Consider the following 5,693-nt stretch of genomic DNA (forward strand, 5'->3'; position numbering starts at 1 on the left):
AAACTGTTGAAAGAAATCATAGATGACACAAACAAATGGAAACACATCCCATGCTCATGAATGGGTAGAATCAGTATTGTGAAAATGACCATACTTGCTAAAAGCAATGTAGAAATTCAATGCAATCCCCATCAAAAAGCCACAATCATTCTTCACAAAGTTAGGAAAAAAAATTCTAAAATTCATATGGAACAAAAAAAGAGCCCACATAGCCAAAGCAAAAAGAGCAAATCTGGAGGCATCACACTACCTGATTTCAAACTCTACTATAAGGACATAGTCACTAAAATAGCATGGTACTGCTATGAAATAGGCACATAAACCAATGGAACAGAATAAATAACACAAAAAAAACCCCAAATACTTAGAGCTAACTGATCTTAGGAAAAACAAACAAAATCATAAAGTGGGGAAAGGATACAATTTTCAACAAATAGTACTGGGATAACTGGCTAGTTGCATGCAGGAGATTAAAATTCAGCCCTCGTTTCTCACGTTATACAAAATTCAGCTCCTGAAACTATAAAAATTCAAGAAGATAACATCTAAAACCCCTTCTACACATTGACGTAGGCAAAGATTTATGACCAAAAACTCCTAAACAAGTGCAATAGCTGGGACCCAATTAAACTAAAGAGCTTTTGCATGGCAAAAGGAACGTCAGCATAGTAAACAGACAACACACAGAGTGAGAGAAAATCTTCACAACTTGTACATCTGAAAAAGGACCAATACCCAGAGTCTACAACAAACTAAAACTAATCAGTAAGAAAAAAACAAACAATCTTATCAAAAAGTCAGATTAGCATATGAATGGACAATTCTTCAAAGAGCATCTATAATCTGGGGGCGGTGGCTCATGCCTGTAATCCTAGCTCTTTGGGAGACCTGGGCAGGTGGATCACCTGAGGTCAGGAGTTTGAGACCATCCTGGCCAACATGTGATTGTTTCAGCAGCACATATACTAAAATTGAATGATATAGAGAAGATTAGCATGGCCCCTGTGTAAAGATATCATACAGATTCATGAAGAGTTCCATATTTTTATGCAAGGACTTCATGACTAAAATACCGAAAGCAATGTCAACCAAAGTCAAAATAGACAAATAGGATCTAATTAAACTTAACAACTTCTGCACAGCAAAGAGACAATCATTAGAGTGAACCAGCAACCAACAGAATAGGAAAAAATTTTTGTAATCTACCCATCTGACAAAGGGCTAATATCCAGAATCTACAAAGAACTAAAACAAATCTACATGAAAAAAAAAAACAACATCATCAACAAGTGGGTGAAGAATATGAACAGACAATTTTCAAAAGAAGACATCATGCAGCCAACAAACAGATGAAAAAATGCTCATTATCACCAGTAATTAGATAATTGCATATCAAAACCACATTGAGACACCATCTCATGCCAGTTAGAATGGCGATCATCAAAAAATCTGGAGACAACAGATGCTGGAGTGGATGTAGAAAAACAGGAACACTTTTACACTGTTGGTGGGAGTGTAAACTAGTGCAACCACTGTGGAAGACAGTCCTCAAGTATCTAGAAATAGGAATACCATTTGACCCAGCAATCCCATTACTGGGTATATACCCAAAGGATTATAAATTGTTCTATTATAAAGACAAATGCACATGTATGTCCATTGTGGCACTGTTTACAATAGCAAAGACTTGGAACCAACCCAAATGCCCATCAAGTAGACTGGATAAAGAAAATGTGGCACATGTACACCATGGAATACTATGCAGCCATAAAAAAGGATGAGTTCATATCCTTTGCAGAGACATGGATGAATCTGGAAACCATCATTCTCAGCAAGCTGACACAAAAACAGAAAACCAAACACTGTGTGTTCTAACTCATAAATGAGTGTTGAAGAATAAGAACACATGGACACAGGTAGGGGAACATCACACACTGAGGCCTGTTGCAGGGTGGGAGTGCTAGGGGAGGGATAGCAGGAGATGGGGAGATTGGGGAGGAATAACATTAGGAGAAATACCTAATGTAGGTGACAGGGGTTGGAGGCAGCAAACCACCATGACATGTGTATACCTGTGTAACAATCCTGCAAGATCTGCACATGTACCCCAGAACTTAAAGTAAAATTAAAAAAAAAAAAATCATGTCAAGTATAATACCAAAACTTATGTAAGTAAATTGGTCCTATCAAAATGTATCTTTAATAGAGATGGGAGATAAAGAGAGAAAAATTGTGTTTCAGCAGAAAACTGCTGTATATCTTTTATTAAATCCCAGCCCTTACCATTGTTTTTGAGTTTTTATTATTTTCTTATAATTGGAACTAAATCGTAAATTATTTCCTGGCTACAATACATCTTTATAGGACTAGGTTTTAATTTTTTAATGATGTTTTTAGTTGACTGCCAAATGGAAGCTTTTTTTTCTTTCTGTCATACAAATTCTTTTTTTGATTAGAATTTTTCTGTGTATTATATTTCTACCATGTACCTCTTGCTTTTTACTTCATCCAAGAAAACTAAACTCCTGGTATTCCAAATACTAGAGATAATTCAACAAGTGAAAGCAGCCGTAAAAATTAGTAATTTTTCTGAGGTCTCAATTTTGCCACACTGTTACACCATCCCAATTCAAATATTGATGCTCTTAAAATTTCTAACTGAGATATATTCTGCCTCTCCTACTCCCTCATCTTGAAACAGGACCATTCAGAAATTAGCCTTCCTAATGACACAAAACTAAGTTCCTAAATATAAAAGGAGCCCAAATCATTTGAGTTCATCCAGTATGCTCTCTTTGAAAGATCTTGATAAAAAAAAGAAGAAAGTAAAAAAGAAAAATATCATTTAGTGGTGGCTCATGCCTGTAATCCCAGCTTCTCAGGAGGCTGAGGCAGGAGAATTGCTGGAACCCAGGAAGGTGGAGGTTGCAGTGAGCTGTGATTGTACCATTGCACTCCAGCCTGGCAGAGCAAGACTCTGTATCAGAAAATAAATAAATAAATAAATAAATAAATAAGTAATCACACACACAAAAAATATGTCAGAGTGTCAGAATAATCTGAACTATCTGAGGTATGCAAAATTTATCAGGTCCAAAGACACAAGAGTATGGAACTTTAGTCAAACCCTCTGCTCTCATGCCTAGGAAGCAAATCCTTAAAAATATCTTTTTACTTGACTAGCTGCCTCATGCATTATCTTCATATTTCTAGAATTTGTGGTACAAAGAACAATGTATAGCCAATTGATAGCTTATGTTATTTCCAGGAGTATTGCTTGAACCCAGGAGGTGGAGGTTGCAGCGAGCTGAGATCCCAACACTGCACTCCAATCTGGGAAACAAAGGGAGGCTCCATCCAAAAAAAAAAAAAAAAAAAAAAAAAAAAGTTTATGTTATTTTAATGAAAATTCTTGGTAAACAACTTAGGAACTGCCTCTCCTTTTTCCTTAAAATGCACTTATAACTGCTGCTAGTCAGAGTATATATTCACGGAAACTTCAATATATGCTGCTGAGTGGCTATCTTTAAGCTTTGGGCTTGAATAAACTCTATACTTTGTCATATTTTATAGATTTCATTATTTAAGTTTGACAATACTTAGATCATTGATTTAAAACTGCCTTATTTCCTCTTTTTGCTGCTTAAGTTTTATGTGGTTTACAGATTACAGATACTCAAAAGGTACGGTAACTCAAAAACCTCACTATCTACAGTCAGGTTCTTCAAGTTGAACCTTCTCTCCAGTTTCTGACTTTTTTTTTTCTGGATTTACTTGTATGTCCCAGGCTGTTTTATAATAATAAACTTGTTAGATCTTTGTCTGAAATTCTGGGCAGGGGTATTCTATATCCTTGCAATTTTCTGAGTGATAAGAGTTTATTTTTTTAAGTTAGTGAGGTGACTAACGATGTATCCATAAATAGCTACATGCTGGGGGCTGACCACTGCAGGGAGAAGCCATGTGGTGATAGGGCTGGTTTTTGACCCTTTTTCATCTCTGGGGAGCGGAAAGGGGATAGAGATTGAGTTCAATCACATAACCAATAATATAATTAATCATGCCTAAATAATAAAAACCCAATAAAATTTGAGACACAAAGTCTCAATGGGACTTCCTGGTTGGTAAACACATTCATGTGCTGAGAGAGTGATTCTACAAGAAGAGAGAATGGAAGTTCTGCATTTCCTCCCAGATCTCATTCTATGAATCTCTTCACTTGCTTGGTTCTTGTGATTGTGCACTTTATAACAAAACTGTAATTGTAAGTAGAACAGTTTTTCTGAGTTCTATAAGTCATTCTAGTAAATTAAACCTGAGAGAGTCATAAGAACCTACAAAGGTATAGTTTTTCAGTTAGAAATGCAGTTGGCTTAGGAACCCTTGATGAGTGACTGGAATTCGAAACAGGGTAGCTTGGTTGGGAACTGCTTGCTTTAACTTGTGAGGTTGGCACTAACTCCAAGTGATTAGTACCATAATTGAATTGTGACACACCCAGTTGGAGTTGAAACAGAATACATGCATATGCTAGCTTTTTAGCCAAATACATTATTCATATTTTAGATTTCCTCCCTTCTACAGCTCCCTCATTTTCAAAATCCTTTCTTTAAGTTTCCAGCCATCCTGCTGCTCTAAATCCTGCCATCTTCCCCATGATCCAGTTTTTCACTGGGGGAGTTAGAGAGTGGTGATTGTGGGTCCCTGTGACTGTCATGAGAAAAAAACAGTAAACCCACAGTTCTTGCAGAAGCAATAGCATTCTCTTCATAATAATCTCCTCTTATTTGCCTCTCACTTTTTCTTGGGTCACTTTCCATTACCTTCAAATATTTGTTTTCACACTTTTGCCCAGTTTCTATAAGTGTTTTCTCTAGGAAGAATTGTCTAAGGTCTTCACGCCACTTATTTACACCATCAGAAATAGCAGGAACAATTTCCGGAAGCCTTGTTATTCTTATCCCATTTTTTTTCTTTTCTATTTGCAAGCTACTTCTATGTTTTCCTATACTTAATTTTTCAAAAGGCTAATAAATATTTATGATTTCTAAAAATGAATGCTAGAAAATAGGAATGGTGCACAGTTTGCAAAAGAGGAGGACATTCTATCCAAGGAGATTACTCACTAAGTTGCTCAAACTCTGTCATCTTTTATTATATCTTTTAAATAATTAAACAATGGTCTCTCGCCTCTTATGTCTAGATATTAACTTAGGATCACTGTGTCTGGGAGAATAGTTCTCTCCAGGTTTATCTGGCACAGAAGTGGATGAGAAAAATATAAATGTACTTAAGCATTAACTTTTCCCCTCCTCATCAAAACCCTTCTTTTGGTAATTCTTTCAAACAAGTTTTTCCAACACCATGGAGAGCAGCAGATAATAAAATTACATACAGGAAACTACTTAATGTTCCTGTAGTGTAGCTTAGTGTTCTTATTCTTGTTATTGTTCTATTGTAGTTATACACTTGCAAGCATGTTTTTCATTGTTGTTTCATAAAGTCAGTTTGAGTAGAAACCACATTTCACCATCTGTATTTTTATAGCCCCTGAGATAGCAGCTAGCACTGAGGTACAGGGAAGAAAGAAGTAAGAAAAGGAAAGAAGAAAGGTAGGAGGGAAGGAAAAAAAAGAGGGAAAGGTATGAGCAGGACGAAAAATAATTGTCTTCAGATGAAAATCTGTAAAGAGT

The 5,693-nt window shown here is 36.0% G+C and overlaps 1 non-coding gene across 1 annotated transcript; it reads left to right on the plus strand.

The window, feature by feature from the left end:
* Nucleotides 1–941: 941 nt before the first annotated feature.
* Nucleotides 942–1,047, plus strand: LOC116565921. The gene has a single exon (XR_004275660.1). It is a non-coding gene; the product is annotated as a U6 spliceosomal RNA (small nuclear RNA).
* The last annotated feature ends 4,646 nt before the right edge of the window (nucleotides 1,048–5,693 follow it).

The sequence above is a fragment of the Sapajus apella genome, unplaced genomic scaffold, assembly GCF_009761245.1.
Source record: "Sapajus apella isolate SASKATOON/1434 unplaced genomic scaffold, GSC_monkey_1.0 scaffold41, whole genome shotgun sequence".
NCBI classification, from domain to species: Eukaryota; Metazoa; Chordata; class Mammalia; order Primates; family Cebidae; genus Sapajus; species Sapajus apella.